Source organism: Castor canadensis, chromosome 1 (assembly GCF_047511655.1).
Source record: "Castor canadensis chromosome 1, mCasCan1.hap1v2, whole genome shotgun sequence".
NCBI lineage: Eukaryota > Metazoa > Chordata > Mammalia > Rodentia > Castoridae > Castor > Castor canadensis.
Window position 1 is genome coordinate 91,880,373 of NC_133386.1, and position 27,182 is coordinate 91,907,554.

The following is a 27,182-nucleotide window of genomic DNA, read 5'->3' on the forward strand; positions in this document are numbered from 1 at the left end:
CCTTCTTCATGTTTTAATTTTTCTCTCTCTACTTTGCCATCCCTTCCCCCTGCCTTATTATCAGAGCACAGTCTGTCTGGTTCTCTTTTGGTCTGCTTCCCTACTACAATAATACATATATATATATATATATGGAAATTCACAAGGAAACTCCCTGTGTAGCTACCTTTATCTCAAACAAGGAAAAATGTCATTTCTTTTCTTTTTGCTTCTACAAAGTCAGAGAACCGGAGGACGGAACAGGTCCTGTGGGGAAGGGAGGAGTGGTACCAATGGGAGGGGGAAGGAGGCAGGGGGAAGGAAGGTGAATACGGTGCAAAAAATGTGTACACATGTATGTAAATGAAAAAATGATACCTGTAAACTATTCCAGGAATAGGGGGGCTAATTGGAGGGGGTGAATTCAAGAATGATATATGTGAAACACTGTAAGAACCTTTGTAAATGCCACAGTGTATCCACACCCAGCACAACAATAAAGGGAAAAAAAATCAAACAAACCTGAGAACAGGAAGGTAAAACAGCACCTGTCCGGGGGTTAGCACCAGTAGGAGGGTGGAGGTTATAAAGAAAGCATATATGAGGGTGAATGTAGTGGAAATTTTATGTACTCTGTATGAAAATGGAAAAATGAGACATGTTGAAACTGTTCCAGGAATGGGGGGAGTGAGGAATAAAGGAGAATGATGGAGGGGTGAATCAAACTATGATAATATTTTATGAACTTTTGTAAATGTCACAAGGTACCTCTGGTACAACAATAATGTGATAATAAAGAGGAAACAAACGGCTATGTAAACTAAAACAAACAAAACAAATTCTCAGGTTCCATCCCCCAAATATCTCATTACATATATGCAAATAATCCAAAATTTGAAAAAAATCCAAAACACTTGTGGTCCCAAGGATTTCAGATAAGGGATGGACAACTTGTATACTGTAACTGTTTAATAATAAATTAATACCAATCGCTCACACATTTATGGTACTCATTATGTAGCAGGCACTTTGCCAGGGTTGTTTGATCTTCATATAACACAATGAGGTAGGTATTCTATTATCATTCCCAGCTTAGAGATAAAGAAACAGAGACAGACATGGACACGGAATTTGCTGAACATCACAAACAATGTAGAGTATCTCAAATAATGCCTGCATGCGATTCTAAGGTAGGTACCCCAAATGCCAGGCAGGAATGATAAATGTGGGGTAAGTACTGGGCATAACTGCACCAGGAGTTCACTGTGGGACTGGGGAGATTGTCTTACAATGGAGAATTTAAGATCCATTTAAAGGGCTCTGTTCAGATCCAGTGGGTTGTGACTCTGCATCAATACTGGCCCAGACTTTCTGATTCTTCTAGAGAATATGAAAATATTGATTCTGTGTGTGGGGGGGGTGTAGTCTTCTAATTTTAAAATATTGAATTAATTTTAAATGAAAAACAATTGGGGCCAAACAAAAGAACAGGCTAGTCGTTCAGCCAAGATCAGGATTTCTGCTTGTTTATTTTGCAAAATCACAAAGGATAATTTATATCTCTACACCCTGTTTTTTATTTCCATTCAAAGTTTTGTGTTTATTGTTTTAGCTGGTAACATGACCTAGCATTAGGCTTGATCCAGGCCAGTGATTAGTAAGTACTTGTGTTTTAACGAAGTCAGATGTGTGGCTTCCCTATGCCAGAAGCAAAGCTGGAGCTCTCTAATGGAGATGCTTTTGGGTCCAACCTGAAAAAAACATAACCATACAGCAACATCCAACTGTTTATTGCTGGTGAGAAATCTATCTTTTAAAAATATATTCCTTTTCCCTCCAGTTGGTTCTTGTTGGTCAAGTACCAGATCAACCTAGAAATAAAGAAATATAAGGAAGGATTTAAAAGACTGATCAAAATCTGTGATTCATCCTCACAAACCCTTCAGGCTTCCAGTGCAGCTGCCCCACTTTCATCTCAGCTGCATGAAATATGTAATTGCTTTCTAAAAACACAGGGCCAGCTAATTCAGTTGGTTCCGCATCCCCCAACAATCTTTGTCCCAGTTATCTTGCAACCCAAATCAGCATCATTAGCAACAAACCTCAGAAAAGTAACTACAGTATCATGCTAGAGATAGATATAAATTACTACACGTCCAGTAAATTCATTAATTTGAAGGTGTTCATTATCCTCATTAACTCCATTTTATTGTCTTTTCATTTTTTGTTTATATGTTTCATATTTCCAAGGACCAAAAGATACACACTTCCAGGTCAAAGGGCTAACGTTATTGTTTGCAGAGATTCCAGAAAGATGGCTTTACAAATATCTTCTTAGACTGAGTTTTGAGTTCATAGATCCATACACATTACCATAGTGGAGTTCATAAATATTATCCCTAAAGCCAGACTTTCTCTCATAGAGGACCGAGGGAGGCTCACCGCCTCTCCAGCCTCTCTGTCTCCCGCACCCAGTGGTTGCTCCCATCATTGCATTGGAGTCTTTTCTAGTTCTTCAGTTTAAGCATGTCATTTGGCACTTCTGGAGCACTGCCAGACAAGTCAGGAGCTTCTGCCCTCCACTGTCTCATCCCTAAGGCAGCAAACTCAATATACTTAGAGAGCTGTTAATTAAGTGAACTATGTTTGGTCAGGTATTTGTGAACAGAGAAAACAGGAATAGAAATGTTAAGTGTGCTCTTACAAAAAGACTGAAGAATCTTTCTGAAAAGCGTTTTCCTAGTTTAGTTTTTCTCCTTAACCAAATTTGAAAGAACGCACTTTTGTAGTGATATCAATTTCATTGCAAATGTGCTTATAAACTTGGGCAGAATGCAAAGAACTCGAGAGGAATGTAAATATTGTATGTTCTCTCTGCAGAGCTGTTTGAGGAAATGCTGTTTACTTAAAAACAGAGTTTTAGAAAGTACAGCTACCATCTGTAGTCTGGAAGATGATGACTGTGGTGATGAATTAAATAGTAAGAAATGAAATCTAATGGTCTTTTCTGTTTTCAAGGATAAGGTAACTGAAATACTGTTTCATTATTCTACATGCATAAAATAGCTAGAATTCATTTAGGCACCATATATGTATAACTTAGATGCTACCTAAGGGAAGACAGGATGGTTGGAGGTTTTTGAGAATTTGTCTTGTCACACTTTTTGTATAGGTTATCTACCATGCATGAGTAGCATGCTGAAACACAAGGGCGGTGGTGGGAGTTGGAAAGTGTTATCTCCATCATTTCCACTCCTTAAAGAGGAGCCATTCTAAGCTAGAGTGACAGTTTCACATGTTACCATTCATGTCCATGACTCTACACCTACCAATTAATTCATTGTGAGTATCACCATTCCTGTGATTATGAAAAGAGATCTATACAGCTTGGCATGATTCCTTACTGTGTGAGATGCAAAGAAAACTAAATGGGGATGATTCCTGAGCACTGTTCATCAAGAGTAGACAGACTAAAAAGGACAGTGAAAACATTAAATACATTCCTAAGATAGCCACCAAATTAAAGTCCCATTGAAGTACTTTGATGTAGCTTTTTAAAAAAAATGATTGGGGGGCCGGAGTTTGGGTGGGTGAGAGAAGGAGAGGTGGAGCAGTGATGTGGAATTACCACCTTCATCCAAAAGTTAAGAGAGAGGACTGGTGAAGTGGCTCAAGTGGTAGAGTGCCTGCCTAGCAAACACAAGGCCCTGAGTTCAGTCCCCAATACCGCTAAAATAATAATAATAATAATAGATAATTCTAGTGTGAGGTGGGATTCAAAGGTTTGTGCAATCAAGAAGGTTAAGGAGGGGACATACATCACAAAAACCAAGCTGGCCTTTGGAGGTGGTGAGGCACAAAGGAAATGGCACGTTGTCAAACACTAAGCATTAAGTTGAAGCCAACTTCACCCAAAACTCAGCACATTTAGTAAAAGGCTCTGAGTTAAAGAATGCCCTGACCTTTCTTCTGAGCTCTCTCAGGGCTTACACAATAAACAAAGAACAGGTTGTTGGAGAATCTCATGGGAAGAAAACATCAAGATTATGTAGTTCTTCAAATCTTATCATGCCTTAGAGAAGTGTGGATGGTTCTCTGCAAAAGAGGCTCCCATATCTCTGCGGGAGTGGGGTAGGTTGGGAGGGAACAGGTAGCTTAAGGGTGGGAACTGAAAGGTTTTTTAGTTTGAGGAGCGGCCTTCCTCGTAAGAAGAGCATCCTGGTAATGGCAGCTTGCCCATTCCAGCTGGCGACTTTGCAGTGCTTACTGCCAGCAGCTCATGTGAGGCTATCTGAGGACATCTGCTCCTTCTCATGTACCCAGACTGAGGGTGTTTGGGGAGGAGGGAAGGCGTTTGTAGAAAAGGGAGGCCTAATCTGAGTCCTGAAGACAGTAAGGATATAAGGAGCAACCATATAAAAACCCTTCCTAGTGACAACCACCCTGACATATGGTTAATTCTCATCCAAAAAGCTATTTCTGGGATATTTAGGAGTAGACATGGAAGGTAAAAATGAGGCAAAATAGATCAGAGAAATTAAGGCATGGAAAACAGCAGCCAAGAATTTATAAGTAAGTATTGTACTAACAACTATTGTACCAGCTTAATTAAAAATATACAGATACTGGTTTCTACTCTTTAAGTCTTACACTTGCTCAACAAACTGCAATGTTTACTACAGAAAAAAAAAGGAAAAAAGAGGGGCAAAGTCCCTCCAACCTTGCCTGCTTGCTCAAAAAAAATTAGTGTTCTCTGAGAACTGAGGAAGCATGTCTTAAAGAAAGACACCTATCCTGGGAAAGAACTCGGGAAAATAATTCCTCTGGGCACAAAAAATTGTCCACAAAGGAAAATACTTATTGCAAGGATAAACACCTGTCCTGAAGGGAGTGTCTGACAGGACCCAACCTTTGTTTAGAGGGCTGCTCAAGCACTATGTCATAGTGATCCAAATTTAATGAGCAGGACAACCTTTGAATCTTTGGGTCCAATTGATAATAAAGTGCAACAGCAAAAGCAACAAATTATACCAGGTGTCAGGACAAAGGGAAACACTTTCCTAAGGTAAATTCAAACAACCCTCCCAACCCACTTTTTCACCACAAATACTCCTGATATTAGAGCAGTCTTTGTACCTGTTATCAGATGTGCCCACACTCATGTCTAGATTATATACTGCATTTCTATCTTTTCTTTGCCTTGCTTTACCAATAAACTTCTTTGTCTCTACCTCGATGTGTCCTAAAATTCCTTTATTCCACAACATCAAGAACTTGGTACCCAAGGGCCAGGTGGAGGCCTCCTCCCTTTTGGTGACTTCCTCACTGGAGTGCCACCAGTTCTAGAAACAGTTGTTTGGTGACTTCACTGGGGCCACATCACCCAGATGAGAAATTTATTTTCCTTTTTCTGTCTGCTGCTCTCTTTGTGTGCTGAGACCAGTTCTCAGATCTCTCCTGCTTCTTCCCTCTTTGTGCTGAAAATGCTGTCATCTTTCTTCAAACCTCTCTTCCTCCTGAGATAAAAACCAAACCGCTACACTCCACCAGTGTGAGACAAAGTGAACAGGCACTAGGTCTCCCAACCTCTTCTTCAAGCCCTGTGGCTTGTCCAGCTAAAGTTTTTGTTAAGTCCTTATCTCTGCCAGTTTCCATAGGGAGGCAAAACTCCTATCATCCCTAAAACCAGGCTCACTGTGGCTGCCTGTCTTAAGCTTTGATTTTTGTTAGTGCTATAAGACTATTATACTTACTGATCCAAGGATTCAAAATTTACTTCAAAAACAAAAGCTAAATCAATATAAAAAAGGACTAATTGTTGCTGACTCCTTTGTGTGTTTAATGTATTTATGCTCTCCAAGTATACAAGTCTTCTAAAATACAAAACATAAAAAACACTAGTGTCCGACAAACTAAGCTGGCTAATGGCACCAGCCTTTTGTAGGATTGTGCTCCTAATTGTGTCATGACTACTATCTTTAATTAGACATGCTCAAACACTACACTCAAAGCAGTACTACTCAAATAATTAAAAGGACTGGACATTGGTTACCTAGAGAGTACATCTATAAATAAGTATGTTGTACCTCATTTGAAATTCATTTATTCTTCAAACAAAATTAAATTAAAATATATAATAACCTATTAACTATATTTATAAGTATATATATATATATATTGTGTCATTCTTTATGCTAAAATAAAAACTAAAGAATATCTTTAAGGTATGAGAGATTGATGATGCTGACATAATGCTGTCAATCATAATTATTATAATAAAATACTATGCAATAGACTGTTAACTGCTAAACTCTTTTCAGACTCCTAACCATGACTGTTTTAAGTCTTTTGTCTTCCACAATTTGGATATTTTTCTAAAGCATCTACAATCAAACTCATTGGAAATGACTTTAGCAAGTGCTTATTTTCCAAACGAATCAGTTTTTTTTTTTCAGATGTTTACTGTTCTGGGTTTTATTGTTGTTTTTTTCTTGTAAAAAACTGTTGCCTGTTAAGATGCTACAAAAGTATAACTTTTAACAAAACAATTTTGAGTCACTAAGGCATTACCTACAAGACAGACAAAATCAAACTTTAAAATGGATTCCAGGTAAGTTCAGCATAAGAGCCACTTCTAAATCTCCTACTTGCTTAAATTTGGCCAAAAAAGGTCTTATTGGCACTGACTCCAAGCTATCACTTCTCCCCCAATGTGGAAACATACCAGACCAATCAGGACAATTGTCATCCCAGCAACGAGGGACAATTAACTATAGAGTGGTTAATCCAAGGACATCTTCAGAAAATACTGTTCAAAGGTAAGGGAAAAATTGTTAAAATAAAAATGGAGTCACTTATGCCAATCCTTGCAAAGTAAATAAAGCCTAGAGGTTAAAGAAATGGTTCTCACATACAGTTTCCTGACTAAAGACAAGCCCTTTCACCAGATACCTCTTCACCAAAGGTAAACTCAGACTTTTGACAAAGGACTTCTATTTTTTAAACATAATTAGTTCCACTGATTCCAAACATATTTTAATAGTCCTGTTCATAGAGTTATTTCATATCAAGGTATGAAATGTACAGTACTCCAAGAAAATCAAAATAATGTCAGATTCTGCTTAAGTCTTCTTAATGGTGGATTAACCATAGGTTCTTTAAAATCTCTTAATAAAAAGGTATTACTTATCCTTGTACTGTTCATATATAAAAATATTACTCAATCCATTTTGCTGTTTTTTTTATAAGATATTCTTTTCCCTAGTTTCTTCTTCTTTTCCAGTTAAAGGTCACGTGATGCACCTGGGGTCATCTGACAACTGAATTTCCCATGTCTCCTCTAGATCACACAGAACACAACTTCTGATCCCTGATTGGGTCAATATCCAATCTCAGCTTGAAGCAATTACAAAGACTGACTGCCACCCCTCAACTTCCCTTAAGATTAAGGAACCAAAGTTGTTTAGGGGAACCAAAAGACAAAGGAGATAAGAAAGTACAGGGAGGGATGAGAAATATTGCCACTCAGTGTCTGGTAAGGTTGTCAGATGGTGCCTGAGAGTGGGCCTGAAGCACTAAATGACCATTAAATTCTCATCTAATTCTTGGACAAATATTTCTAGTATCAGGCAACTGAGAAGTATATTGAAATGACATTATTAGAAATAAGTGTCTCTGTATAATAATTTGCAGTCTCATTGCCTGAAAGAAAAGAGTTCATCATCTGTATTCATTGCTTTTGGGACTGCTAAACTTAATCCTCTATTTCTTCATGTTGAATTGAAATGTGTAGTTATTAAATGCTGACAAGTTGAGTTATTGGCTATTTTCGGGGCCCATGCTGAGTTTCCCATTAATAATACTTAGTGTGTACATTGATAGAAGAGAATTATTTAGAGCTATCAAATGGGTTATTATAACATATCCTGTATGCCCTAAAGAAGAGTTTTTTTACTTAAAGAAAGAAAAAAAAGAGATACGGGGAGTTGACAAATGACAAAATACTATTGCCAATAACAAAGGGGATAAATATAGTGATGCAATTTTGCGATGATTCAATTAAAATCTTCCTCTCTCTTCATTTCTTAACAAGACTTACCATGCTTACCTCATAAGATAAGAGGTAAAACCAGAAAAGTAGAACTCGAATGAAAAAATTTATTTTAAACTCTGGCTTATCATGTAGGCTTAAGAACTTGGCAAGAAAGAAACCTGACAATTTCCTTTATTTTATACTAAAAATATGATAAACGACCCACTTGAGGATACAATCATATGTTGTGTGTCTTTAAGGAAAAAAAGAAAATATTTTTAAAATGTTATTATTTTAAATATAAAATGAATGGCTCAAAAGTCAGTATGTGGTTATTACTATTGGTTCTTACTTGGCAAATAAAAACCTCAAACTTAATTGTGTAATTGGCAACATAAATATTTCTCAAACCTTTTCTGTGTTTTAATCCATGAACTATTTTGATATGCTCAATATTATTTTGGACAAATCACTTGGCACATGACATTACAAGTCTTTTTTTTTTTTTTTGTGGTACTGAGTTCAGAGCCTCACACTTGCTAGGAAGGCACCTCACCACTTGAACCACTCAGTCAGCCCTTTCTAAATTCAATATAGTTTATATTTCACTGATTTCTTGATGCCTTTTAGAGTATCTTACTGGAGAAGTCACTGAACTGCCTCTTCTGGTTCAGGGTCTTCAGTTTGACCTGTATTCCTTCAGTGTGGAAGTGACAAAGAGATCTCATTCTAGGAATTTCTTTTGTTTGTTTGTTGCTTTCTTTTTTTGGTGTTACTGGGGTTTGAACTTAGGGCTTTGTACTTGCAAGTCAGGTGCTCTTACTGCCTGAGCCGTATCTCTAGCCCTTTTTGCTCTGGTTATTTTGGAGATAACTCACTTTTTGCCTAGGTCAGCTAAGATCATGATCCTCCTATTTTAGGCTTGCCACTGCCATTGCTGGGATGACAGGCATGTACAACCACACCCAGCTTTTCTCCATTGAGATGGGAGGTCTCATGAAGATTTTTGCCTGTGCTGATCTGGAACTGTGATCTCCTGATCTCAGCCTCCCAGGCATGAGCCACCAACACGTAGCTAGGAATTTTTTTCAAGGTTGTGATGAGAAGAATCTGGAAAATAAAGGGACTAAACTTATACAACCCTAGCTGGGCTGGGTAGTTACTAAGCCTCACCTGGGTGAATAGCAGACGGATGAACCAAAGCCTTGAGAATGGACCACAGCAAAGTGCCAGTGATGCTGTTCTGTGTTTTAAGGTGCTTCTTCCTCCTCTGCTCACAGCAAGTGCTCAGGTCACAGGCTTCCTGGGATTGCTAGGGATGGGAAGATTGAGGTCTGGTTAGCATTGCTCCCAGATCTTCAGCTTTCTGACTGGAAGTCACAGGACAATGATTCACCACTTGATGTACATAGATCAGGCTTTACATCAGTGAAAAATGAACGCTTATGTTGATGGCTTTTGATATGTTGGAGTGTTTGTTTTCTCACTGGAGCCTCTTAAAAATCCTTTCTGGAGTAAGCATGATAGTCTGGTTGGAGCCATAAGTCAGATCATGGCACATGAATATGGGGAGGGAGTTTCCTCAAAAGGAACTATAATTAGTCATCTGGGAAATGATCGGGTATGGGATAAGAAATAAGAATTAAGTAAGCAATTTGGGAGAGAGAACATTGCATCTTTGGGACAGAGGTCTAAGGTAAGGGATTCCTAGAGTATTTCTGGTATTGGGATGCATGTAAAGGGTGGTGGTATAACAGGTTATAGAGCCTCCATCTGGCCAGGAGAGACAGTGAGGGCCAGGAGACACTGGGACAGGCTATGCCCATCAGTATTGTAAAGATTTCTCACTGTTGCATCCCTTCCATTTTCCTCAAACCTTCAATAAAGTCTGATTCAAGGTGTAGCGTGCTTTCAGCTGTGCTGCAAGCAATTAGGGAAAGATATCCTTGCTTTCAACACACCAATAAAGGAGGAAGAAATGTCCCTCTCATAGATCACTAGTAAAAAGACCCCAAGCCCAGCTGGGTATTAGAGAATAAGAAAGGGTAGGAAGACACTGCAGGGCAGCACAGTAATTGATTTGGTGTTATTATTTCCTGTCTGAAATGTAAGTTAAAATAAGATGATAAGCACTACAAATATTTTGTTACTGATCCACCTTTTCATTGCGCAATTGGAAATTTTCTATAAGGGTTCCTCATTAAGAAACATGTCATTCTGCCTACTTTGTTATCATTAGCACCTGCACTGTCACAATGAGGATGTGACAGTAACTAACAGCTCAGGGATCTCAGTGGCATGAAACAAGAAGGGTTTGCTTCTTGCTCATACTACCTGCCTAACGCAGGTCACCTGTGGTCTCTGCTCAAAGTCATCCTTCTTCTTGGTCTCAGGCTGAGGGAGCAGCCACCAACAGAAAGGTGACCAGTTACTGTGGCAGAGGGAAAGTGAACACAGCAAAGCACATGCTGACTTTTACAGCTTCCATTTCCCAGAAGCCACATGTATGATTTCAACTTACCAAAGACAAGTTCCACACCCAAGAAAAGGCAAGGCAGAGGCAGAATGTGTATGGCCTGTGAGTTCCACACACTTCCCGTGTTTCTTGTGAAATACCCTGAGTATCTTGCTTAAGAACATGTTGTTTCAGCTGTACTGACCAGGCTATTAGCCTGCTGACAAGAGAAACTACTCTTGCGAGATAAGCACTCTACTGCTTGAGCCACACCCTCAGCCCCTTTGTTTGTATTTTATTAGTGACATAGAGTCTCAAACTAGAAGTCATCCTTCTTCTGCCTTCTGAGTAGCTACATTGCAGGTGTGTACCACCACACTCCACTAAGGAAACTCCACCCAGAGGCCTAGTCCCTAGGTCCAGCCTCTTTCTTCCATCTTTAGACATGCCCATTTGGCACACACTAGGCCTTCTGGGTAGAGAGATTTATCTATATTCCAGAAAGCCTCTGACCCATGACAAATCACATACATTTCTTTAAAAAAAGAAAGAAAATATCTTTACAACTCCACAAATCTGGTGTTAAAAACATCATTTTAACCTAATAAGAGCTGCTATCAGTAGCATTTTGCTAGTATAGACTAACAAGTATCTCTATTAAGTGGTAGACTGTCTTTTCACATAAAAGCCATGCAATTGTCTAATTGAAATCCACTGTGACATGCTTGCTTTGGCAGCACAGTTACTAAAACTGGAATGGTACAGAGAAGATTAACATAGCCTCTGTGCAAGGATGACACTGAAATACATGAAATGTTCCAAATTTAAAGAAGAAGAAGAAGACGACGAGGAAGAATAAGAGGAGGATATCCACTGTGAGTGCTTCTGAATTATCTGCAGGCATGGTGCAGGACTGGGAAAGGAGCAAGCTGCTCTCCAAGGTACCTACTTGTTAGACCTTGAAACAACATTGGGCTTTGTCCTCCTGGTGTGTGGGGGTTTGGTTGTACAGCTTTCACTTGCATTCCATCCTATCAACTTGAAAGTCATGAACTTTGCAGCAGCACTGCAAAGACCAACCGTGGACCACAGTGGCCAATGCTTACTGATGTTACTGCTCAAAGTAACCAGCTCAAGCAGAGAGGAGAGCAGTAACCCTGGCACAGACAGCCTCCGCTTGTGGGTGATGGAGCCAGCAATTCCACGTATCTCTTGTATAATCTGATGCAAATCACTAGAACTCAGTTTCCATATCTGCAAAATGAGAGTTTTAATAGTCCCTGTTTTATAAGTTTGTGGAAATATGTAAATATTTAGGATGATGCCTGTCAACTGGTGCTCAACAAATATTAGACTATCTAATTTATTATAAGATTAGTTTATTATTTCTTTGTCCACGTGGTACTTAAGTTGAATAGTCTAGGAATTGTTGCAATGGATATAATAGTTTCATTTTAGCCCTATCACCGTAACTAACATTCTGTAACCTCTGGTAAGTCATTTTATTCTTTTTGAACCTTAGGTTTTTCATCAGTAAGTGGGAATAGTAATATTTTTGACAGGTAATTGAAAGGTAACACAAGAAAATGCATGTGAACACATTCCATGAACTACCCAAATATAAAAAAAAATCCAGGTTTGATTCTTTTCAAAGTTATGAGTATTTTATATTTTATTTCTAATTGACACATAAAAATTATACATATTTAAGGTATACTATGTGATGTTTTGATACTTGAACACATTGTGTAATGATTAAGTTGGGGTGAGCACAGCTATCTCCTCAAATGTTTATCACTTGTATATGAGAAAACATTCAAAAGTCTATATTTTATATTAAATATATAAAGTCTATATTTTATATTAAAATGCCTATTATCAAAAAAAAAAAACAAATGCTGGTGAAGATGTGGAGAAGAGGCAACTCTTATACACTGTTGGTAGGGATGTAAATTAGGACAGCTATTATGGAGAAAGGTATGTAGAACACTCAAAAAATAAAATAGATGTACCATATGACTCAGCTATCCACTAATACATACATATCCAAAGGAATAAAATCAGTATATCAGAAATTCCTTCACTCCTACATTTATTAAAGAACTATTCAAAATAGTCAAGATATGGGATCAATCTAGGTTTCTATCAACTGCTGAATGGATAGAGAAAAGGTGATATATATATATGTAAACATATATACACACATATATATGCATAACAGAATATTCAGAATATTATTCAACCACAAAAATTGAAATCCTGTCATTTGCAGCAACATGGATAGAACTGAAGGAAATTATATTAAATAAAATAAAATAAGCCAGACATGGAAAGACCAAATGCTACATGCTCTCTCATATGTGGAAGTTTTTTAAAAAGTTGATCTGAATGTAGAATAGTGGTTACTAGATGTTGGGAACAGTGAGGGGAGGTGGAAATAGAGGGAGATTGGATATTGGACACCAACACACAGAAGAAATAAGTTCCAGTCTTCTGCAGGACAGTGGAGTAATTATCATCGAAAAATGAAGACCTAGAAGAGAAGAACTCAAAGCCTAATATAAAGATAAGGTTAGGAAATGGAAATGCCAATGACCCTGATTTGGCACAGTAGACATGTGTTGAAATATTTCCCTATACCCACTAATTGTGTATAATTATTACATGCTAATCAAAAATTTTTCGTTAGTATTTTAGTAGCTAAAAAAGAAGAGAAATTTTTAAACTGACATTCTTATATTGAATGCAATAAGTACTATCTATCTAAAAACAGAGATATTTTCCTTCATTAGAATCAATTAAACTATTTTATCTTGATTAAAAAAGTATGTCTTTAGAGATTTTTACTTTTCTGGTATTAGCACACATGCAAAACTTTGGCTTCCCCTTGATAAACACCATCTGAGAATTTTGATAGTACCAAAGCCAGCCTGGGAAAATAGTAATTTCAAAATTACAAATCAAATCTTGGCATGATATTTGAAACATAAGCCTGCATATGTGAAAGAAGCCTCACATCAAATAAGGTTTTCTTAGCATACTACTGTTTGATAAATTGAGGTTTTGAATTAATAAATAAAACTTAACACAATCATCTTTGGGCCATTTCATTGAGAAGGTAGCCTCACCCCTCCAAAGAAAAGAAAGAAGTCTATAGCAAATTTGTAGATGTAATTAAAGAAGATGCTTTGCCCTGCAGCTTGTCCTACGAGGAAAACCTGCCCCTCTCTGAGGTGCTCAACCCCTGGCAGCAATGTCCAGCCCCTCGACCATGTCTTCCCTAAAGAAGAGCTGATGACCATCCTGGTGCTGCAAGCCATGGAGGCTCTGTTTCCAGAAGCTGAAGAAACCAGCATAGCACTCAGTGGTAGTTGCTATCACCATGGTCTTCCTCACTCTGTTCATGGTTACGATCTTGATCTTCTTTTACCAGTGTAAGAACAAAGGCAGTGGCATCATCTACCAACCTGCTTCAGGTAAGCTCAGTGCCATCCTCCAGATGAAGAGTGACTCCAACCAAGGGCAGAGAGAAGGAAGAGGATTTCATCTAACAGTTCCCAATCCCCTAGGAGTTGATTCCTGGATCTGGTGCTAACATGCTTTTTAATTTATTAGGTGAAAGAAATTTTAATAGAAGCCAGTGACTAGCATTGGTTAGTTTGTTAAAATCCAGGCTCTTTCCAGGGCACAGGCCCAAATGCCAGAATCACTGACTCCAAGGACCAAGGACACAGAGAAAGCTGCTTACAATGCTTTTAACCAGGCCTTTGTAATAGATCTGGTGTTTGTGACTAGCCAGCAAGGTTGGGCTGTGTCAGAGAACAGTTGAGTATGTGTCTTCACAGGTCAAAAGGGGAAAAAGAGTAAGTATTGGTGGATGCTCCTCTCTGACCCCTTCCTGGTCACTCAGTGGAGATAACTGTAGACTTTCTTCCCAAAGGCTAGATACCACAGTAAAATTCCAGGCCAGGAGGGACAGGAGACTCTGAAATCTTACCTCCCAATAAATGTGCTACATCTCTTCATCTGAGCCCTTCCTTTCCATATTTTTCAACTTCCTCATACGTATGTTCTTCTTATTCGAATTAAAATTTTTCATTGATTAAAAAAAATCAACAAATATGGGTACCATTGGCTCATGCCTGAAATCCTAGCTTCTTGAGAGGCAGATATTGGGAGGTGTGCACTTAGATGCCAGCCTGGGCATCTAACTTTGTCTTCCCATCGGCAGCTTTGTGTCTGGTTTTCATCTAGTGGAACAAATTTCACATCCCATCAAAGGTCTTTTGCATTAAGCACAATGTCCTGCCATGGTAAGTGTCATAGTGTTAGAGTGTCAATTTTGAAGCCTTTCCTTTATGTGATTAAGTATCTCATGATGAAACACAACACTTCAGATATGAACAGAGGTGTTCCTCTGTCTATACACTTAGGAACCACAGGTGGTACATTTGGACCAGTCGCTATTCAGGTGTATCTTCCTCTTCTCTGGCCCTCACAGACTGAAGGGTTGTCAAAACATTCTTGGAAACATTTTACCATGCTTCAGATAAGGACCTAAGCTGTTCAGTTTGTACAGTTTTTTCTTCAGATGCTTCAAATGAGCAGCCAATCTCTCTTTATCAAGGTTCCCATGCTCTTCAGCTTTTGTGGAAGCTTTATCCACTGCTTGTTTAGCTTGAGCAGATCAGTGGAGATGGATGTCTAGGGGACACCTCTGTGTAGTCTTGCAGTGTTTTGCTTCACCATGAGATATCAAAGTTCACCTTTCAGTCAGTTCTTCTAAACACAGGGATGTTTTCAAGAGCTTCGGCAGGAAATAAACAGTAGGATGAGAAAGGTACCCATTATTAAGAAGAAATAAGTTCTCTCTGGGATGGCCTTTCTTTCTGGTTCCTGAAACTACATAGTTGCTCTTGATATTCTTGATCCATTAGGATCTGACAATCACTTCACTCAAATCTCCCTTCACCACAACCTCCTTCTGCATGTTGTACTCTTGCAGACACAGCATATGCACCACCACCCTCACACATAGGCTCATAGAGGCTGGTGCCTCTGGGAACCAGCAGCAATAGGTATGTGAAAGGTGTCAAACTATAAGACAGGAGAAGGGACAACAACCCCCAGGCCTCTAAGGACCCCAAGGGTAAGGTCTTATAAGGCCATATGAGGTCATCATTCCAGGTCTTTTCTCTTTTGATGTCTTTTTCACAGGATCAGACTCCACAGTGCATATCTACAATAAGTACTCCCATTAAGAAGAATTTACCAAGATTTCACTCTTACCATGTCTAAAATTGATCTCTTGATCACCTTCCCCTACCTATTCAAACCCAGTTCTTCTCCAGTATTTCTGATCTTACTAAATAGCACTACTCAGTTGATTATTCTCAGAACCAAAGTTGTCCTTCGTTTTACTCTTTCAATCCCAGTCCATATTCAACCCATCCAGAGATCCTAGTTCTAGTTCAAACCAATTACCTAGGGAGGATTTCTGTAATAATCCCTGACTGGTTTTTTTTGTATCTCTATTTTGAGCCTCCTTTCCAGCTCCACCTCCACCTCCTAGTTTCCAAAGTGTACTCAGAGGATCCTTTCAAGAGGCAAAGAAGATTGAGCTCTTTTCCTTACAATAACCATCCAGTCCTATCACCAACATTAGAACCAGCCCAAAGTCCTAGGGCCTCTAAGCCCCGTGCAGCTGTGCACTTGCCAGCCTCTGACCACACATGCACGCTAGACTCCATGTTCATTCTGCTCCTCACAAAGGCTTCCTGCTGTTTCCTCAACCTGGAACACTTTCCACTGAGAAACCACTTGACTGTTCCAAGCCTGGGTCTCTCAATCCTTTCACTTCCCTGCTTTGAGATGCCACAGAGAACCTATCACTCTCATCCCTTCATCTGCTTTATTTTCCATCAAAGCAGTAGTACTACTAAACTGGAACCTAAGACAAACTGTCCTTATTTCCTTCTTCTTCTGCCAGAGGTCCTGGTCTGCCTATGTAATGCAGTTTGTAGTGTAGTTAGAACACTTAGGTTTGTTTCCATCACACGTGCATGTGTACAAACAGCCTAAGTGTCTCTGGCCCCCATTATTTGGTCCTCATTACAGAGTAATCCAATTGAAAATTTCCAAATAACTAGTGTTATTTGGAAACAACATCTACATAGACTTTTCCTGCATAGGAAAGGAAAGGAACAATTTAAAATATAAATAGAAAACATATTTGTGGAACATGATTTGACTATAAATGAACGTTTCAAATAGGCAGTTTCTCTAAAATTCTGCTCTTTTGTATTTCTAAGTCTCCTGCATTTCTTCATAATCCAGAGACTATATTCTCTCTGATTAAAATACTCTTGCTTTCCTTTTTGGTATTATTGTGGTTTGAGCTCAGGGCTTTGTGCTTGCTAGGCAGGTGCCCTACCACTTGAGCCACACACCCTGCCCTTTTTTGCTATAGTTATTTTTTGAGTAGGATCTCATTTTTATGCCTAGACTAGCCTGAACCACAGTCCTCCTATTTATACTTCCTGTGTAGCTGGGATGACAGGTGTGCACCACCATGTGCAGCTTTTTACTGGTTGAGATTGGGTCTCCCTAACTGTTTGCCTCCGCTGGCCTCAAACTGAGATCCTCTTGATCTCCACCTCTCTACTTGGTAGGATTACAGGTGGGAAGCACCTTGCCTGGCCTAGTCTTTTTATATAAGTTTGAGGGGAAAAAAGGGGAAAGGATTGTCAAAATTCAAAAAAGAATTTTTTTAAAATTTCAGCTGCCAAAAAATAATCTTGTAAACCAGTAGTTTAAATGAATGGCAGTCAGATGGAACCATATAAATCACATGATTTTGGAAACTGGTCTCTGGTACTCCTGATATTATTTATTTTAGCTCTATGTTTCCTTAAAAATCTCTTCTGTGAGGTTGTTTAAACCTAGTGACCTCCCATCACCTCGGCCCCATGGCTGACCTGGGTGTGGTGAGGCTGGGATGCACACGCCTTCTGCAGGAAATGCTCACTGTACACTTCTGGAAAGCAAGTTGCAAAGCATGTCCTCCATGTCACAAGTGTTTGTGGAAAAATTTACTTGTGGAAAAATGGCATTAGAAAAAAATGTAAAAACTGATCATAGAGTCCTCCCTCCATTTCTTTTTCCTTCTTAAACATAATCTCTTTCACCATGAGGCATTCAGAAGCTTGCAACATCGTGCTTGCTCTAATGTCCCCACCCCCACTCCCCACCTTGCAGTTACTGCTTTGCAAATCTTTGGCTTAATGGGGAAAGAGGGTATTTTAGGAAAGGGATGGGGATGTACTAAATTAAAAGAGAAACAGGATGTTGTAGTACAATATTCTACTTTTCTGTTGTCATCATTTGTCATACATTTCCATTTTTTAGCCTGAATTTATTCTGTGAAGTTTGCTTTGTTTTGTTTTGGCAGGGTGAAGTAGTGGGGTTTGAACTGAAGCCTTTTGCTAGGCAGGAACTCTACTGCTTGAGCCACACTGCAGTCCATTTTGCTCTGGTTATTTTGGAGATAGGGTCAGGCTGGCCTGAACCTTGATCCTTCTATTTTAGGCTTCCTGACATAGCTGGAATGACAGGATACAGGCAGACACCACCACATCCAGCTTTTTTCCACTGAGCTGGGGGTCCTACAAACATTTTTGCTGGGATGCAGGAAATTTTTGCTGGATTGCAGGCTGGGAACTGTGATCCTCTCTATCTTACCTCCCAGGTAGTCTGAAATGAATAGACGCATGCTATTGTATCCAGCTATTGGAAATAGGGACAGTTTGTCTTAGGTTTCAGTTTAGTAGTAATACTGCTTTGATGGAAAATAAAGCAGATGAAGGGATGAGAGTGATAGGTTCTCTGTGGCATCTCAAAGCAGGGAAGTGAAAGGATTGAGAGATCCAGGCTTGGAACAGTCAAGTGTTTCCTCAGTGGAAAGTGTTCCAGGCTGAGGAAACATCAGGAAGCCTTTGTGAGGAGCAGAATGAACATGGAGTCTAGCATGCATGTGTGGTCAGAGGCTGGCAAGTGCACAGCTGCACGGGGCTTAGAGGCCCTAGGACTTTGGGCTGGTTCTAATGTTGGTGATAGGACTGGATGGTTATTGTAAGGAGAAGAGCTCAATCTTCTTTGCCTCTTGAAAGGATCCTCTGAGTACACTTTGGAAACTAGGAGGTGGAGGTGGAGCTGGAAAGGAGGCTCAAAATAGAGATACAAAAAAAACCAGCCAGGGATTATTACAGAAATCCTCCCTAGGTAATTGGTTTGAACTAGAACTAGGATCTCTGGATGGGTTGAATATGGACTGGGATTGAAAGAGTAAAACGAAGGACAACTTTGGTTCTGAGAATAATCAACTGAGTAGTGCTATTTAGTAAGATCAGAAATACTGGAGAAGAACTGGGTTTGAATAGGTAGGGGAAGGTGATCAAGAGATCAATTTTAGACATGGTAAGAGTGAAATCTTGGTAAATTCTTCTTAATGGGAGTGCTTATTGTAGATATGCACTGTGGAGTCTGATCCTGTGAAAAAGACATCAAAAGAGAAAAGACCTGGAATGATGACCTCATATGGCCTTATAAGACCTTACCCTTGGGGTCCTTAGAGGCCTGGGGGTTGTTGTCCCTTCTCCTGTCTTATAGTTTGACACCTTTCACATACCTATTGCTGCTGGTTCCCAGAGGCACCAGCCTCTATGAGCCTATGTGTGAGGGTGGTGGTGCATATGCTGTGTCTGCAAGAGTACAACATGCAGAAGGAGGTTGTGGTGAAGGGAGATTTGAGTGAAGTGATTGTCAGATCCTAATGGATCAAGAATATCAAGAGCAACTATGTAGTTTCAGGAACCAGAAAGAAAGGCCATCCCAGAGAGAACTTATTTCTTCTTAATAATGGGTACCTTTCTCATCCTACTGTTTATTTCCTACTGAAGCTCTTGAAAACATCCCTGTGTTTAGAAGAACTGACTGAAAGGTGAACTTTGATATCTCATGGTGAAGCAAAACACTGCAAGACTACACAGAGGTGTCCCCTAGACATCCATCTCCACTGATCTGCTCAAGCTAAACAAGCAGTGGATAAAGCTTCCACAAAAGCTGAAGAGCATGGGAACCTTGATAAAGAGAGATTGGCTGCTCATTTGAAGCATCTGAAGAAAAAACTGTACAAACTGAGCAGCTTAGGTCCTTATCTGAAGCATGGTAAAATGTTTCCAAGAATGTTTTGACAACCCTTCAGTCTGTGAGGGCCAGAGAAGAGGAAGATACACCTGAATAGTGACTGGTCCAAATGTACCACCTGTGGTTCCTAAGTGTATAGACAGAGGAACACCTCTGTTCATATCTGAAGTGTTGTGTTTCATCATGAGATACTTAATCACATAAAAGAAAGGCTTCGAAATTGACACTCTAACACTATGACACTTACCATGGCAGGACATTGTGCTTAATGCAAAAGACCTTTGATGGGATGTGAAATTTGTTCCACTAGATGAAAACCAGACACAAAGCTGCCGATGGGAAGACAAAGTTATAATTCGGAGGAGGAAAGAGCAGATACAGCCAAAGGGCACAACCGGTGGCACCATAGTTCCTTACAAGGTTGTAGAATACCTCCCTAAGCACGTGCCTGGGGAGATTGGAGCTCCAGTTGTAAAGGGTCCTTTGTAGCAGTTCAAAGATTGGCCGTAACTTTTGCCTAATGGATCTACCAGTTGACATATTTACTAAAATTAAAGATTTCTCTTCCCGTGATGAAGTTTGCTAGATACAAACATGCAGAACAGGATAGAACAGTATTAGACCTCAACAATCATAGATGTCATTTGAATAGTCCAATTTTCTTAGTAATGAGAAACATTTGTAGTTACATGGTAAATTACGAAAACTTAAGGTTCTGAATTAGTTATGTCCAAGATCACCCATCCTCATGCCCTCTTCTAAACTTAATGATTTCCAAAAGCTGTGTCAGCAAACACTATCATATGGGGGCTGGGATTTTAACTTAAGTATTTTTGTAGGGACACAAATGTTCAAAAAAGTCCCTAGGTTTCTATGGACTGGGTTTTTATGAACGAAATGCCCCTTTCACTTTCAAGTACTTTTTGCACACTGTGAACCAGTGTGTACCTGTGATGCAATTGAATTTGCCACCATTATAAAATGGGTCAGTAAGCACATCTTTTATCCTACCATTGATTTACAAGATCCTACTAACAACAAAAAGCAACCAACCACCCTCCTCTTCAATGAGATTCTTTTGAGAAACTTCTTCCCACACTCTCTTCAACTGAAATAAATTTTGCCTATATACAATTGTACAAATGTGCTTTTTTTCCTTCTCCTGTATTCTAAAAACAAAAAAATTGTAGTACTGAAGGTTGAATTCAGGGCTTTGTGCTTGCTTGACAGGCGCTCTACTGCTTGAGCTATGCCTCCAACCCCTTTTTTGTTTTGCTTATTTTGGAGATGGGGTCTCCAGGCCATCCTGGACCATGATCCTCCTATTTTAACAGGTATATGGCACCATGCCCAGCTATTGGTTGAGACTGGAGTCTTACTGTTTGCCCAGGCTGGCCTCAAACTACAATCCTCCCAATCTCAGCCTCCCAAGTAGCTAGGATTACAGGTGTGAGCCATTAGTGCCTTGTTAAATTCTTAAAGCTTTATACCAAGTTATTATTCAGCATTAGGATAATTTTCAGACCAGAAATATTAACATAAAACTTGTTTGCATGATATGTAGTAAGAGGAAATAAATGATCTCTCATCTGACAAAAAAAAAAAACCTGCTTGCCAAAAGGATTATAGTTCCACAATTCTCTATTCCAATTCTGAAGTCCAGTAAGTTCTAAATAAGTACAAACATTGTTTTTCTTTGTTTAGTGGTAATCTCTGGTCTAAATTACCATGAAGCTTTTTATAGTCTTCATTCGTTGAAAATGCGGTGAACAATTTTACATGTTGCTACAGAAATACTATGGCTTTGTCCCAGGGTTAAGAATGCTGACTGTATCCACCAAATAAATGGAAGCTCACTCACTTCTTTCTCACATCAAACTAACGAGAAGCTCTAAAATGTGTTCAGTTTTTGATCCCGCATTTTTAAAAGAGCCAAGGACACATGGTTTGGGGGTCAGGGGAAGCCGTTAGGAAGTTTGCTGGATGAAAAAACAATATTTTATGCAAGTATGCAAACATTGAAGCCCTGTCCCTGCAGTTCCCTCAACCAAAATGTTGACCCTATTTCCTTTTTGTAACCTGTCAAGACCCTAAGGAAATACCACCTCCTTTGTCAAGTTTCTCCAGATTGCCACCCCAAACTTCTAGGGGAAAACCATGTTTTTTGACCCCAGTGTGCCACAGCACCTGCCTTGCATTGTTGCCACAGAGCTCTTTTTTGGGCCTTCCTTTACAGGTCCCCAAATTAATTGTTTCTTAGAGCAGAGATAATGTCTTATTTGTTTTTCTATTCCTTAGTAACAATCACATAACTTGCACATAATTTCCACTCTATTTATATACTGAATGAAACTGGAGATATATATATATAGCCTGGAGAAAATAAGACTTGAGGTAAAAATAAGAACAAAGTTTGGCTATGTATATGTGTATTATTTAGGGGAGAGAATAAGCAAATTCTCTGACATTTCAGAAGGCAAGATTTGGATCAATTTAAAACCAATGACAAGGAAATTTGAATGCAACATAATTTAACATTTTATTACTAGAGGACTGGCAGAGTGGCTCAAGTGGTAGAGCACCTGCCTAGCAAGTGTGAGGCCCTGAGTTCAGACCCCAGTAACAGCAAAAACTAAAATAAAATAAAACATTGTATTACTAAAAAGACATCAAAATGGAGCAGACTACCTCAACACATGAGGAGAGGAAAGTAAGGGAACATTCCAAAGTTAACAGGGCCATGGTAAAGTGATACATGAGCAGTGTTGGAAGAGCTGGGCAAAACTAGGAAGTTTAAGTATCTAAATAAATACTGAAAGTAGTGGACTATAATCCACTGGTAAGAAGGAATCCATGAATTATAATGAGACCAAACTAATCAAAAAACAAGTAGACGAGGAAAGGAGGAGGAAAGATCTTTACAGAAGCATGTCACCTAACAAATGTAGAAAACTCACCATTTGCAGCCATCATGAAAACAACTGGTTGAGATGAGAATAATCAGTAGATACTAGAATCACTGGGCAAAATTTGGGAACAGGAGACTTACATAGTCTCAAAGTAATCCCCCATTATTACAAAAGGAAAAATGTACCTTTAGAGGGGAGAAACCTAGCAGGCACAACTTAATCAAGTAATCACACTTAACATCATCAATAGTGGGGAAAAATGATGTCTGGAGACTACTGCTATGATGCACTGAAAAAGGTCACAGCATCATTCATGTAGTATTTCTGCCAAAAATGCCTAACCTGCATAGAAACAATCAGGCACAACTGAGATGAAAAACAGTCTACAAGCCAATGGGCCCAAGTCCTTAAAGAAAGCAGTGATTTGAAAAAACAAGAAAGGCTGAGAAATATTCCCATCAAAAGTAGATGTAGAACATGGCAACAGAATGAATGAATGACCCTACATTGGAACATGAAATGGAAAAAAATTGCTAGAAGAGATAGTTTGGGGGGAAATGGATGAAATCTGAATATGGATTGTATATTGGATAGTAATAATGTATCCTTATTCATTTTTCCTGATTTTTCAATTATATTAGGATTAAGAGAAAGTTCTTGGTCATAGGAGATATACTGAAATATTTTGAAGTATAAGATAATTTTTCTCTTCAATATGGCTCACATATATACACATAGGAATAGAAGTTGTATATGTATGAATACACATGCATACACACGCACATATAGAAGAGAGGAAACGTCTAATTATGTGTGAGTTTTGGTAAAACCTTTATGGAAATTAATTATAATAATCTTGTAGCTTTTTTGTAAGTCTGCTTCCTTTTCAAAATAAAATGTCTAATTTTTAAAGAAATAATGAGAGTTCTCTTACAAAATGTTGTTTAAGCAGCTTCTGAGTGAGATTCTGACCAGAAAGGGAATATTTTTCTTGGATTAGAAAACTGGACTAGATAATTTCACCTTGACCTTTAGTGTGATGATTAATTTTATGTCCCAACTTTCTTGAATCATTGCACAGATATTTAGTCAGACAGCATTCTGAATGCTTCTGTGAAGTATTTTTAGATGAGATTAACATTTAAATTGGTAGACTTGGAGCACAGCAGATTCCCCTCCACAATGTGGGTGGTTGTCGTCCACTCAGCTGAAGACCTCAGAGAAAACAGACTGATGTCCCACAGGAAGAGTGAATTCTGCCTCCATACTGTCTTCAGATTGGGGTTGCAACATTGGCCCTTCCCTGAGCCTGACCTTGTGATTTTGGATTTGCCAGCCTCCAAAGTCAAGTGAGCCAGTTCCTTAAAATAAATCTATAGTTGCAGTTGCTCTGGAGAATCTTGACTAATATACATTCAATCTATATATTCTTCATTGAAAATATTTTTTAAAAAGGGTACTGAGAGTGTGAAGATTTTCTTGTCATTGTTCTCTAAACGATACAGTATCACACAACTCTTTATACTCAAGGGGCATTATAAAAAGCAGATTTGTATTCTTGTTGCAATTTTGTGATTATGCTAGTTCCCCCTTGTTTGTGTGAGAGACATCCTGAGGCCCAAAATAAAATTCAAGAACCACAGAGACTGGGGACTACAGTACCACCACTGCTGGATAGAACCTGTTAGAATTACTGCTTGCCTGCAGCCTAACTTCAGAAAGATCTGCATCTAATCACAGCATATCTGTGTCTTAAATGTCACCCACTCTACTGCTGTGATATATGCCCTCATTAAGATTGAGGAGAAGAATTTAAATACCAGGGTGGAGCTCCTGCGCAATCATGCTGTTTCTATCGATCACGTAATAAAAATTCATGGCATTTAACAAAGACGAGATCAGTTTATGCAGGGGCGATGGCTTTCACAGCTTTGCTCACGTCATTTCCAGCACTGGCTCTGTTGCATTTTAAGATCCTTCTTAAATGCGCAGAAAGCACATGAGGCTTGAAGAGAGGCTGGGCACTTTAGTTCTGCCATTGCATTACCAGGTGATTAAAAAAAAAAAAAAAGATTTAAAACACTGGTAAGTACCAGGACACCAGGTCAACCCAGAGAGTTTAAATGCAGAGAACATCTTCACTGGATTACTGGGGTAGATGGTGCTGGTGGTAATTTCCTGGTGCCCTGCAGATGTGATTTTTAATAGCAACTGTGAAAAAGAATACAAATAGAGAGGATAAATATGATTGTAGAAACATTCGCCAAGTGATAAACTATTAACACATTTTTTAAAAAAGTAGAGAAATGAATCACATAGTTGAGTTTGGTAAGAACCTTGTCTCCTACAGAATTTAATTTATAGTCATGAGAGAAGGAAATAGAATTCCTAAGAAGCCACTCAACTGTTTCTGGCAGGGAGATTGCGTACATTGCTCCTGGCAACTGTGATCTTGAAATAATTTAAAGAGTTTGATATCATTTGTTAAACAAGAAACTTCCTATTTCTTTTTAAATTAATCCTGAAGATGGAAAGGGAAAAGCCCCATTCATTGGCAGAGTCCTTTGAGCTCTCAAACACATAGTGTCAGGTAGTCCTGACACCTTTTCAGAAAGGCCCTCCCTGGCTGGCCTTTTTTTTTCAGTAGTGCTAGAGTTTGAACTCAGGGCAGGTACTCTACCACTTGAGCCAGATCTCCAATCCTTTTTGTTCTGGTTGTTTTGAAGATAAGGTCTTGCTTATCCCAACCCTGCCAAGGCAGACCTGGACCACAATTCTACTTTCTTCTTCCCACCTGGGATGACAGGTGCTCATCGCCAAACCCAGCTTTTTTCCATTGAGATGGGTCTCACAAACTTTTTTACTCGGGCTGGCCTTGAACCACAATTCTCCATCTCAGTCTCCCAAGTAGGTAGGATTACAAATGTGAGCCCAGCACCCAGCACTCCTTGACTTTCTTATGTCCAGTCCCTCACCCTGCTCAGCTGTCCACATAGAGCCCGCTTTATCCAGGAAGCTGCATGAAGTATCTGGCCAGTCCCTCAACCTGGCACCGCCACCAGCACAGCTTGGCTCTATGACCGGTTGATGTGTGAGGTGCTTATGTAATTTTTCTGTGTCTCCATTTCTTTTTCTGAAAAATAAGAATGTAAATAGTGCCTTCCTCCTAAGATTATCGTGAGGATTAGACAAGTTACTACTTAAAGCCTTTGGAGCAGATTTGGGCACACAGTCCCACCATGTGTTTGGGAAATAAAACAGGTAAGTAGGAAGTGCTTGCTTCTTTTCTGTCACCCAATTGCACCATAAGTCCCAGGAGGGAAGGCCCTTGCTTTACACCTTGGCAGTCCTCAGTGCTAAGCCGGTGCTTCCACCCCCACAGGGGGCCAGTCCAGAGCACTGCAAGCTTCCTGGGTGCTACTTTTCCTGGTTTTTCTCCCTTCTTACTCAAATGCCCTTCTTGGGCAATCTGGCACATGTGTTTAATTAATGACTCACTGAAATAATTTAAGCCAACAAATTCTCTAGGAATAACATCTTTTTAACATAGGTATTTGTTTATTGAGATCTTATAGCTTAGGGCTAATAGTCCTCCTGACCAAAATGCATGGTCAAGAAACTACTCAGCGGGTATGTTAACTATAAGATAATGAGATGCTTGCGCCAGTAAGCGCTCCAGGCTGAGCCGTGGGTACACAGGCCAGCGGGCAGCAGGGTTGGGATCAGCAGCCAACTCAGCCATGAGGGGTGCTGTGGAAAGAGAGGTTGGGCACTGTAGTTCTGCCATTTTATTACCAAATCTCAGAATGAAAAGGAGGGCAGCCAAGCTGGAAGCTTTACCAGGGTCTTCTCTGTTGGAGTGTCATGGGTGCTCTACCGTCAGGGGAAATTATTAAGGTCAAGCGGGGTTCTTGTCGAGTCAAAATGGAGAAGCAGGAGCACCCATGTGAATTGAAACAGGTCCTTAGTAACTGAACTACGCAGAGCCCAACACTGAAGAAGAGGGCTCCCAACAACTCCCATGCTCAGTCCCAGTCATGTTCCCCATGCTTCAGAGCAAAATCCAGTCCCAGTGGGATACAGGAGAACTAACCAGGGCCCAGTGCACAGCTGCTGAGGGCACCAAGCCAGCCCTGCAGTCTCTGGGAACCACTGGGTTTCCATCTTTTCCCTTTCCTCAGACTGGGTTCTCACACACATCTGAAAACCCAGAATTTCAGTTCTTCAAAATGACTCTTATTTATTCTTCAGTAATTTACTCCTTTTCATGGTTGTCCATCTCTTTCAGAAATTATTTAAATCTATCTCCTAGTTTGATCCTATTATTCTCTCTCTCTCTCTCTCTCTCTCTCTCTCTCTCTCTCTCTCTCTCTCAGACAGGATCTTGATACATAGCCCAGGCTGGCTTCAAACTCATGATCCTCTTGCCTCTGTATTACATCTAGTCCTCTAATTTTCTTATTGCTTCTTTTTCTGTTTTTCCATTAGAAATCTTTAGGTATTCATTTGTTTGTTTGTTTTATTGCCTGGTTTATTTTCTTAAATTTATCTTTTACTACCTCTGTTGACTTTTTCCATTTCAGCTTTTGAATGTTATCACCAG

At 39.4% G+C, this 27,182-nt stretch overlaps 1 long non-coding RNA gene, 1 other non-coding gene and 1 pseudogene across 2 annotated transcripts in view; 2 read left to right on the top strand and 1 right to left on the bottom strand.

Annotated features, from left to right (window-relative positions):
* Nucleotides 1-795: 795 nt before the first annotated feature.
* The window catches only part of LOC141420791 (uncharacterized), a 38,380-nt gene continuing 11,993 nt past the window's right edge, over nucleotides 796-27,182 (bottom strand). Inside the window, exons 2-3 of the long non-coding RNA XR_012445434.1 lie at nucleotides 9,185-9,323; nucleotides 796-1,850 (exon numbers count right to left, since the gene is read on the bottom strand). This is a non-coding gene — a long non-coding RNA (uncharacterized lncRNA). The remainder of the gene's footprint in view (nucleotides 1,851-9,184; nucleotides 9,324-27,182) is intronic.
* LOC141416209 (U6 spliceosomal RNA) lies at nucleotides 11,192-11,294 on the top strand. Its single transcript, XR_012441024.1, has one exon. It is a non-coding gene; the product is annotated as a U6 spliceosomal RNA (small nuclear RNA).
* LOC109698007 (small cell adhesion glycoprotein pseudogene) lies at nucleotides 13,761-14,412 on the top strand (annotated as a pseudogene).